Source organism: Symphalangus syndactylus, chromosome 11, assembly GCF_028878055.3.
Source record: "Symphalangus syndactylus isolate Jambi chromosome 11, NHGRI_mSymSyn1-v2.1_pri, whole genome shotgun sequence".
NCBI classification, from domain to species: Eukaryota; Metazoa; Chordata; class Mammalia; order Primates; family Hylobatidae; genus Symphalangus; species Symphalangus syndactylus.
The window spans coordinates 78,802,625-78,814,969 of NC_072433.2; positions in this window are offsets into that span (position 1 = coordinate 78,802,625).

The window sequence follows — 12,345 nt, forward strand, 5'->3', positions numbered from 1 at the left end:
TATTTTATAGGTGGGGAGTCTTAGGCCCACAAGTATTAAATAAAACCTATGGTCATGTAGTGGCAGAACTGGAGTTAAGCCCAGGTCATTTGATTCTAGAAGCTCCATGTTTAATCCTACCCCACATGGCCTTTGTTATGTCAATGTGTGAGTGTGGACACAGGACCTTTATGGAACTGCTTCCAAATTAGTCATCAAAGATAAATCACTCTTTAAGGGAGGATTGATTAAGAGTGAGGAGGGGCAAAGAGGGGCTTGTAGTGTTACTGTAGGAGAGCCCTCTCCATATGGAAAGAAATATCAGATTAGGGAAAAGTGTTTCCTACCATAAAGCAACACTGTTAGTCCAAATGGTCCTTTGCGAAAATCAGAAAAAGGCAAACCTTCTCTACTTCATAGTGGCAGGAAAAAAGGCAAATCTTTCTCCAGAAACTTTCTGCAGGAAAATTTTTATTAAATAATATAAAAATTTATGATAACTGCTATGTGAGTGACACATCCTATAGCCTGTGCAATGAATAACTGGCACAACCATGTGTGGCAACTATGCCCCCCAATGCCCTAAGCCTTTAACTTCCTGTCATGGGCTGAATTGTGTCCCCTACAAATTTATATGTCAAAATCCCAACCATCAGTACCTCAGAATGTAACCATGCTTTGAGATAACATTTTTAAAAGAGATGATGAAGTTAAAATGAGGCCATTAGAGTGGGACCCTAAACCAATATGATTGGTGCCCTTTTAAGAAAAGGGAGAGACACTAGGGGAGCATGTTCACAGAAGGATGACCATGTGTCATGTGAAGTGACAGCAGGGACTGCCATCTGCAAGCCAAGGAGAGGCCTCCCAGGAAGTCAACCCAGCTGGCGTCTTGATCTTGGATTTCCAGCATATGGAACTGTGAGGAAATAAACTTCCATTGTTTAAGCCACCCAGTCATTGGTATTTTGTTATGGCAGCCTTAGCAAACTAGAACACACCCCCAACAGTTTCAACTGATTGGGTTAAAGCATGGGTGTGGATATGCCACGATGGGCATTTACAAGAGAAAACACACACACACATACTCTCTGTTTATCTCTTACACACACATACAAATACATACTTACACACACGTGTGGGGGGAGAGGAAGGGAAGGTCGGGAAGAGAGAGCAAAAGAGAGAGAGGGAGAGAGAGACCACTGTCCCACAAGAGAGAACTCTCAGCATTGTAAAAGCTTGCTGCTTCTTTTTTTAAATTTATTTTAATTTAACTAATTAATTTATTTATTTTAAGACAGAGTCTCACTCTGTCACCCCGGCTGGAGCGCAGTGGTGCTATCTCAGCTCACTGCAACCTCTGCCTCCTGGGTTCAAGTGATTCTGCTGCCTCAGTTTCCTGAGTAGGTGGGATTACAGGCCACCACACCCAGCTAATTTTTGTATTTTTAGTAGAGACAGGGTTTCACCATGTTGGCCAGGCCGGTCTCGAACCCCTGACCTCAGGTGATTCACCACCTCAGCCTCCCAAAGTGCTGGGATTACAGGTGTGAGCCACTGCACCTGGCCAAAGCTTGCTGCTTCTAATTCCACATCATCCACTCCTCACTCAGAACCATGCCACCTCGCCTTTGTAACTTCAATTATAATTATATAATTATTTGTGTTCTTATTTGAATATTTTCCCCATTATGTGTCTTCACAAGAAGAGACCTTCCTTGTATCCTCAGTATCTACACAATGAATGTCACATACTGAGTGATCAATAAATATTTCTTGGGTGAATGAATGAAGGAAGGAATGAGTGAATCTCTGAACTTGTGACTATCTTCAATCAGATTATTACCTGATTAATACTGACATATATATTCCAGAAAAAATAAAAATATAATAATTATACAGAGTAACAATTTATATTTCCAGTTAAAATGACTGAAGTATACCCAGAAGAAAACCTTTCTTCATTAGAGTATCTTACTTTAAGGACTTTTTTTTAATTTGATGACATAAAAATCTGAGGTCTGGACTGTTTTCTATCATTAAAAGTCCCATGACTTTTCTTCACGCCCCAGATTCAATATGCCAGCCAAATTCTAGTAATTATGTGTTTCCTTCTTAGAATTCCCAAAGAGTATGAATTAGGAAGATAATTCTTTTCTTTCCTCTGTTGGCCATGATGGTCATTTACTGAAACTACCAATGTGTAATGCAGCTGATGGGAAATATTAGCTTGGGCCACAGCCATAGTTATGTTCTTGGGCTCAACAAACCTCCACAAGTTAGTGAAACAATGATTTGATTTAGGAGAGTTTGAACTCAAGGGTACACTAACTAAATTGTTGATGGTTAAAATGATTAAGAATAAAAGAGGAGGGGAAACTTGAAATTCCTGTACAGCTCTTGTAGCTTGTCTTTTCAAACTTCCATTTACTCATGTACCAGTGCTAAGAATTGTACATGAATTATATTATTTAATTTAATTATTACCCAACCCTAAAAGGTTGGTACAATTATAGCCCCAGATTTTTAGATGAAGTGTCTTTGGCTGAATGAGCTTAAGCAACTTGCTCAACGTGACCCAGCTATCATTAGAATCCAGACATTTTCTTTTTTTGTTCTGGTTATCAAAATATTACGTTTATTATCGATAATGTATAAAATAGACAAAGTATTAAAAACAAAATAAAATATCAGCCATAACCTCCAAGTCAGAGATGAATATAATTAACATTTTGGTGACTGTCTTACTAGTGTTTATTTTCCACGATTATATGTGTCACAAAGTGTTACAAGTATACCATGTACAGCCATGCACTGCATTAATGATGTTTGGGTCAACGACTGCATATGCAACGGTGGTCCCATAAGATTATAATACTGTATTTTTACTGTACCTTTTCTATGTTTAGATACACAAATACTTACCATTGTGTTACAACTGCCTCCATTATTCAGTACAGTAACATGCCGTACAGGTTTGTAGCCTAGGAGCAATAGGCTATACAATATAGCTAGATGTGTAGTAGGCTATACTATCTAGGTTTGTGTAAGTACACACTGTGATGTCTGCATAACAAAATCACCTAACCTCACATTTCTCAGAACATATCCCCATAGTTAAGCAGTTATATGACTTTATAGTATTTTGCAATCTGCTTCTTAAAAATTTGAATTTTATTTTAGTGAATATATTTCTATAGCATCACTTTTAGTGATTATATACTATTCTGATTTATTAAATTAATATATTTAATCAATTGTTTATACATTTAATTTATAGTTGCTTTGCTATTAAAAATTATGTGATGACACATAATGACACTCATAGGCTCAAAATAAAGTGATGGAGAAAAATCTACTAAGAAAATGGAAAACAAAAAAAGTAGGAGTTACAATACTAATTTTAGACAAAACAGATTTCAAACCAACAAAGATCAAAAAAGACAAAGAAGGGCATTACATAATGGTAAAAGGTTCAATCCAAGAAACCTAACTATCCTACATATAAGTGCACCCAACACAGAAACACCCAGATTTATAAAGCAAGTTCTTAGAGACCTACAAAGACACATATATTCCCACACAATAATAGTGGGAGACTTCAACACTCCACTAACAGCATTAGACAGATCATCGAGGCGGAAAATTAACAAAGATATTTGGGACCTAACCTCAGCATTGGACCAAATAGATCTGATAGACCTTTACAGAAATCTTCACCCCCAAACAACAGAATATACAGTCTTCTCATCACTACATGGCACATACTCTAAAATTGACCACATATTTGGACACAAAACAATCCTCAACAAATGTAAAATAACTGAAATCATACCAAATATTCTCTTGGACCACAGCACAATAAAAACAGAAGTCAAGCCAATGAAAATCTCTCAAAACCATGCTATTACATGGAAATTAAACAACATGCCCCTGAATGACTTTTGGGTAAATAATGAAATTAAGGCAGAAATCAAGAAGTTATTCGAAAATAATGAGAACAAAGATATAACATACCAGATTCTCTGGGACACAACTAAGGCAGTGTTAAATTTATAGCACTAAATGGCCACATCAAAAATAAAGATCTCAAATCAACAACCTAACTTCACAACAGAAAGAATGAGAGAAACAAGAACAAAGTCAGTGAGGTGGGTCATGCCTGCCCCAGCACTTTGGAAGGCCGAGGCAAGAGGATCATTTGAGGTCAGGAGTTCAAGACCAGCCTGGCCAACATGATGAAACTGTTTCTACTAAAAAACAAAAATTAGCCAGGTGTGGTGGTGCACACCTGTAGTCCCAGCTACTCGGGAAGCTGAAGCAGGAGAATTGCTTGAACCCAGGAGGCAGAGGTTGCAGTGGGCCGAGATCGTGCCACTGCACTCCAGCCTGGGCAACAGAGTGAGACCCTGTCTTTAAAAAAAAGAAGAAGAAGACGAAGAAGAAAAAAAGAAACAAGAACAAATCAACCCCAAAGCTAGTAGAAGATGAAAAATAACAAATATCAGAGCTGAACTGCAGGAAATTGAGACACAAAAAACCATTCAAAAGATTAATGAATGCAAGGATTTTTTTTTTTTTTTCGAAAACAGTAATAAAATATATAGGCCACTAGCTAGACTAATAAAGAAGAAAAGAGAGAATATCCAAATAAACACAATTAAAAATGATGAAGGAAATGTTACTAGTAACCCCCACATAAATAAAAACAACCATCATAAACTACTGTGAACACCTCTGTGCACACAGACTAGAAAACCTAGAAGAGACGAATAAATTTCTGGACACATACACCCTCCTAAGACTGAGCCAGGAAGAAATTTATTCCCTGAACAGGCCAATAATGAGCTCCAAAATTGAATCACTAAAAAATAGTCTACCAATCAAAAAGAGCCTAATGGATTTACAGTTAAATTCTACCAGATGTACAAAGAAGAGCTAGTACAATTCCTGCAGAAACTATTCCAAAAATCTCTCCTCCCGAAATCCTTCTATGAGGCCAGCATCATTTTGATACCAAAACCTGGCAGAGACACAACAAATAAAGAAAACTTCAGGCCAATATCCTTGATGAATATCAGTGAAAAAACCCTCAACAAAATACTGGCAAACCAAATCCAGCAGCACATCAAAAAACTAATCCACCATGATCAAGTAGGCTTCATTCCTGGGCTGCAAGGTTGGTTCAACATATCCAAATCAATAAATGTGATTCATCACATAAACAGAACTAAAGACAAAAACCACATGATTATCTCAATAGATGCAGAAAAGGCTTTTGATAAAATTCAACACGACTTCATGTTAAAAACTCTCAATAAATTAGGTATTGAACAAACATAACTCAAAATAACAAAAGCCATCTATGACAAAGCCACAGCCAACATTATATTAAATGGGCAAAAGCTGGAAGCATTCCCTCAAAAAACTGGCACAAGATAAGGATGCCCTCTCTTACTACTTCTGTTCAACATAGAATTGGAAGTCCTAACCAGAGCAATCAGGGAAGAGAAAGAAATAAAGGGCATCTGAATAGGAAGAGAGGAAGTCAAACTATCTCTGATTGCAGATGATATAATTCTATATCTAGAAAACCCCATAGCCTAGGCCCAAAAGCTCCTTCAGCTGATAAATAAATTTAGCAAAGTTTTAGGGTACAAAATCAGTGTACAAAAATCACGAGCATTCCTATACACCACCAACAGCCAAACCGAGAGCCAAATCAGAAAGGCAATCCCATTCACAATTGTCACACACACACACAAAATACCTAGGAATACAGCTAACTAGAAAGCGAAAGATCTCTACAACGAGAATTACAAAACACTTCTCAAAGAAATCGGAGAAGACACAAACAAATAAAAAAATCCCATGCTCATGGATGGGAAGAATCAATAAAATTAAAATGGCTATACTTCCCAAAGCAGTTTACAGATTCAGTGCTATTCCTATCAGACTACTGACAACATTCTTCACAAAACTAGGAAAAACTATTTTAAAATTCATATGGAACCAAAAAAGAGCCTGAATAGCCAAGACAATCCTAAGCAAAAAGAACAAAGCTGGAGGCATCACATTACCCAACTTGAAAATTACAAAGTTACAGTAACCAAAACAGCATGGTACTGGTACAAAAACAGGTACATAGACCAATGGAACGGAATAGAGAGCCCAGAAATAAGGCCTCACATCTACAACCATCTGATCTTTGACAAATCTGACAAAAATAAACAATAGGGAAAAGACTCCCTATTCAATAAATGGTGCTGGGATAACTGGCTAGCCACCTGCACAAGATTGAAGCTGGACCCCTTCCTTACACCATATACAAATATCAACTCAAGATGGATTAAAGACGTAAATATAAAACTCAAAACTATAAAAACCCTGGAAGACAACCTAGGCAGTACCATCCTGGACATAGGAATGAGCAAAGATTTCGTGACAAAGACACCAAAAGCAATAGTAACAAAAGCAAAAATTGACAATTGGGATCTAATTAAACTTAAGAGCTTCTGCACAGCAAAACAAACTAACAACAGAGTAACCAGACAACCTACAGAATCAGAGATATTCTATAGGTTGCAATCTCTGCATCTGACAAAGGTCTAATATCCAAAATCTATAAGGAACTTAAATTTACAAGAGAAAAACAACTCCATTAAAAAGTGATCAGAGTTGGCCAGGTGCGGTGGCTCACGCCTGTAATCCCAGCACTTTGGGAGGCCGAGGTGGGCGGATCACGAGGTCAGGAGATCGAGACCATCCTGGCTAACACGGTGAAACCCAGTCTCTACTAAAAATACAAAAAATTAGGTGGGCATGGTGGTGGGTGCCTGTAGTCCCAGCTACTCAGGAGGCTGAGGCAGGAGAATGGCATGAACCCAGGAGGTGGAGCTTACAGTGAGCTGAGATCATGCCACTGCACTCCAGCCTGGGCGACAGAGTGAGACTCTGTCTCAAAAAAAAAAAAAAATAAATAAATAAAAATAAAAGTGGTCAGAGTACATGAACAGACACATCTCAAAAGAAGACATACATGTGGCTAAGAAGCATATGAAAAAAAGCTCGGCTGGGCATGGTGGCTCACGCCTGTAATCCCAGCACTTTAGGAGGCCAAAGCAGGTGGATCACCTGTGGTCAGGAGTTTGAGACCAGCCTGGCCAACATGGCGAAACCCTGTCTCTACTAAAAATACAAAAATTATCCGGGCATGGTGGCACACACCTGTAGTCCCAGGTACTTGGGAGGCTGAGGCAGAAGAATCTCTTGAACCCAGGAGGCAGATGTTGCAGTGTGCCAAGATCATGCCACTATACTCCAGCCTGGGCAACAGAGTGAGACTTGGTGTCAAAAAAAAAAAAGGAAAAAAGCTCAATATTATGAATCATTAGAAAAAGGCAAATCAAAACCACAATGAGAACCCAATGAGTAGTCAGAATGGCTACTATTGAAACGTCAAAAAATAACAGATGCTGGCAAGGCATCTGTGATGGTGAAAAGGGAACACTTATACACTATTGGTGGGACTGTAAATTAGTTCAACCATTGTGGAGAGCAGTATGGTGATTCCTCAAAGAGCTAAAAGCAGAACTACATTCGACCCAACAATCTCTTTACTGAGTATATACCCAGAGAAATATAAAGCATTCTACCATAAAGACACATGCGTGTGAATTTTCACTGCAGCACTATTCACAATAACGAAGACATGGAATCAACCTAAATGCCCATCAATGACAGATAGGATAAAAAAATATGGCAGATATACACCATGGAATATTATGCAGCCATAAAAATGAATGAGATCATGTCTTTTGCAGGAACATAGATGGAGCTGGAAGCTATCATCCTTAGCAAATTAACACAGGAAGAGAAAACCAAATATCACATGTTCTCACTTATAAATGGGAGCTACATAATGAGAACTTATGAACATAAAGAAGAAAACAACAGACCCTTGGGCCTACTTGAGCCAGGAGAGTGGGAGGAGAGAGAGGAGCAGAAAAGATAACTATTGGGTACTGGGCTTAATACCTGGGTGATGAAATAATCTGTACAACAAACCCCCATGACACATTTACCCATGTAATAAACCTTCACATGTACCTCTAAACCTAAAATAAAAGTTAAACATTTTTTAAAGTAAAAAAAATTATGTGACTAGATCTTTATATATTAATCTTTTATATAGCCATGACTATTTATTTTGGCTGTGTTTATTGAACTAGAGTTAATTCCTTTTTTTTTTTTTTGAGATGGAGTTTCGCTCATTGCCCAGGCTGGAGTGCAATCACACAATCTCAGCTCACTACAACCTCTGCCTCCCTAGTTCAAGTGATTCTCCTGCCTCAGCCTCCAAAGTATCTGGGATTACAGGCATGTGCCACCATGCCTGGCTAATTTTGTATTTTTAGTAGAGGCAGGGTTTCACCATGTTGGTCAGGCTGGCCTTGAATTCCTGACCTCAGGTGATCCACCCTCCTTGGCCTCCCAAAGTGCTGGGATTACAGGTGTGAGCCACCGTGCCTGGTGAGTTAATTCTTTAAGGGTGCAAAATTATTTTTTCCTCTTAGTTGGAATGAAATTCTGTAATAAAATATAAATTGTTAAAATTTCTACAATTCATGTTGTTCATGTATAAAGTCTGAAGAGAAAATTAATTCTCTTTGAATTTATGGATTTCTTGCCTCTGTATCTATTAGACTATTAGAATATTGTTTTAAAGGCCATTTGGGAACTCATGGTAGTTTTGTTTAGGTATTGTTTGATGTAGAAAAGTGTGAAGAAAGGTAAAGATGCTATGAGATGACAAAATAGAAAGTGTAAACATCTTAGTTCAATTAAATTCTCCCTCCCTTTTTTCTTTCCTTCTCTCCTTCCTCCCTTTCTCCCTTCTTTCTCTTTCCTCTTTCTTTCTTCCTCCTTCCCTTCCTTCTCTCCCTTCATTGCAATGTACCAACACATTATCATGGTCTTTCTCTGTAAGGAATGGGACCACGTAGATGGCTTTCAGAAAAAGATTCCTGTGTACTAGATAGTCCATTGTTTAGTTTACTATAACCAAGTTACTAAAATTTTGGACCTATGAATGTCAAGTGGAACACACAAACAACTTTGTAAGCCAGAACCACTTCACTATTATGATATTTGTTGAAAAAGGTTTGACTTCACCTGTGTAATACAAACAGCATGTAAATTAGCAGAAGGAGCTATAAAATGTTTAGATAAATATTAAAGTTGACTTTATAAGGAAACAGAGAGAGCCTGATTAGATTCTGGTTCTATGCAAAAACCAGTTGTTTAGAAAAGATGGGTCTGGATAAGAAAAAAACTGATGGTGATTTCTTCCTGAAGCCACACTTGACTAATTCACCTGCATTGGTCTTTTTGAATTCCTCTAATACTTGTAGGCCATCCTATGAATCCAGTCATTTTTTTTTTTTTTTTTTTTGAGATGGAGTCTTGCTCTTGTCACCCAGGCTGGAGTGCAATGGTGTGATCTTGGCTCACTGCAACCTCCGCCTCCTGGGTTCCAGCAATTCTCCTGCTTCAGCCTCCCGAGTAGCTGGGATTATAGACTTGTGCCAACATGCCTGGCTAATTTTTGTAATTTTAGAAGACATGGGGTTTCACCATGTTGGCCAGGCTGGTCTTGAACTCCTGACCTCAGGTGATCTGCCTGCCTCGGACTCCCAAAGTGCTGGGATTACAGATGTGAGGCAATGTGCCTGGCCGAATCCAGAATTTTATATTGCCTACAAGATTTAGGTGAGTGAGAAATACAAGTAAATAGTCTACAATAGACCATGACAAATATGTTCTGAGTGCACCATTAGGGTCATGGAAAATTTTCCTCAATTTTTTTTTTCAAAGCAGAGACAGATGATTATAGAGATTCATTTTATTACCACTGCTAATATTTTCTTTCTTCTATTTGTTTTTTTTTTTTTTTTTTTTCCTGAGGGACTTTTAAATGACTTTCCTACATTCTCCTGCAAATAACCTTGCTTTTCTTCCAGCTGAACTTGGTATCTAGCTCTCCCCTTAACTCTCTATTTAAAGACTGTGTCTTTTTCACTTTTAAACTTTCACGATGTGTGCCACCTAATAGGTCAAGTGTAGATTAGGGATTAGAATGAGGTAAAATTGCAATTTTATCTGTGTTTACTTAATCTGTATTCGAAGTTCCTTGTATGGACAGTGGCTTTCCTAAGAACTAATCATGAGGCTAAAGTAGACTGACTCAGTGGTAGAGCTTCCAAGGAAAGGTGACCTTTACACAGATAGGAAATACTTGCAAAAACTCATGGTGAGACCAGAGTGCAAATAGACAAAGAAAAGGCACCATTCCAACATAAGTTAAGAAAAGTCTTTTTTTTTTTAACCTTCTATTACTTGCTGTTGTACAATAGTAAAGTATAAGTTATTTGAACTTTTAGGGTCAATAAGAAAAGTTGTATAGCAAACCAAAATCATTTCTGTAAGAAAATAGACTTATTTTTGTGCATTTTTTGATAGTGCGTTATAGTAAATATTGTAGAATTCTTTTTTGCTAGGAATGCAAATAATTTTAAACAGAAGCTGTCAACTAAAATATTTCTTTGCTTGACTTATTTGATCTAAAAGTCCTCCCAAGGATAAAATTTTGTTTTAATTAAAAAAAAATTACTTTCGTAGAGATGGGGGTCTCACCATGTTGCCCAGGCTAGTCTCATGGCTCCAAGCAATCCTCTTGCATCGGCCTCCCAAAGTCCTGGGATTATAGGTGTGAGCCACTGTGCCTAACCTAAAATATAAAATTAAACTCCAAGTGATATCCATTTATTAGTATTATTGAACATAAATTTATTATTAAACATGAATTTATTATTTAACATCAATCTATTATTATTATTGAATATTAATTGCTTTGCCAGGTTGAATTATGCAGTTTTAATAAGAGTTTTTTTTTTAAGGAAGATTATTTTGTGTGGGCTCTATCTCAACATCTTAAACTATGAGTTGAGTTGGTAACACCTTTTTCCATGGAAACTCATGGAGTTTTAGTTTAAAAAACACTTAAAATACATATTTTTCGGTCTTAGACATGAATTTTTGAATAAAAATATCTGAACAAGCATTCACAGGTGAATTTGTGGCATTAATGTTTGTGCGGGCAGCATGCTTGGAATTTCTGAAGGTGCAGAGATTGTATTTCAGAAAAAGGAAGTGGTAGGAGTTAAGGCAATAGAGTATGGTGGGGAGTAGGATGACAGCTAGTTTGGTGATGCCTAGGAAAATAGGAGAAGGTAAGACGGAAAGGCATTTGGGGGTGCATTTGGAAATAGCTTGCAACATCTTTGTTCAGCAGACAAGCAGGTATCACAGAATCTTTTTGATAAGGAGCATACCTAAACAAGGCAGAGCTCAAACTCAAAATGGAAACTACAGCCAGATGCATTGTTTGGAAGAATAATGGGCCTAATATGGGGTCAAAACCAAATTAGAGATAAAGCATGGGAAAAGAGAGCAACAGAGAGTTGCAAAAAAGTGCTGAAGAAAAAAATAGACGCAACTTGGTGTTTAATTAGATATGGTGGGGGTGGGAGAGGAATAAAGCAAGATGACTCATGTTTGGAGCCGGAGAGAACAAGTGTACCCTTAACGAACAGGAAGTCAGCAGAAACTGGTTCTTGAAGAAGTTTAATTTTAGAAATGTTAAGTTTGAGGTGCTGCCAGGACATCCAAATTTAACCCCTTTCTTGGGCCTTTTATTGTAGGGGATAAGAGGCAAGTCCATTCTTTCAGAAAAGGTCCTGCTGTTTACCAATCGCCTATCTTAATTTTCCCAGTGAGCTTCTGACCATGTGCCCCAGGGTTCTCTGTTTTTTTGTTTGTTTGTTTGTTTTTGGACGGGCAGTATGAGGTCTTTTCTGTATATTTTTGAGTTTAAGATATTGGTGAATCTACAAGATAAGACAACATTTTTCCTTTGTTAGTATGGATTATTTTTCACATTAAAGTGTCAGTGGTTATTGTAGTTCCTTTCACTAGAGCTTACCAAAGATGTCTTCATACCAGCAGTAAAGCTGTGGAGGAAGGATAGTGAGTCACGGAAAGAATATCCTATCCACCCAGTTCAGTTTTACAATCGTGTAAGTAGAACTGGAACTCCGCCCAGAGGTCAGGATTAGAGAGAGAGATGGATTGATTGATTTATCTGTGTGGAAGTGAGTTGGAAGGCAGCAGTAATTCTTCTGAGCACATGCTTGAGCATATTCTGCTTTACAACTCACATTTTGTTGGTGGCTGGCTGTGTCTTCTAAAACAGATCACACTGTTCTGGGGCACAGTGAGTCATTCCACGTTGTTTTCTTCCCCGGT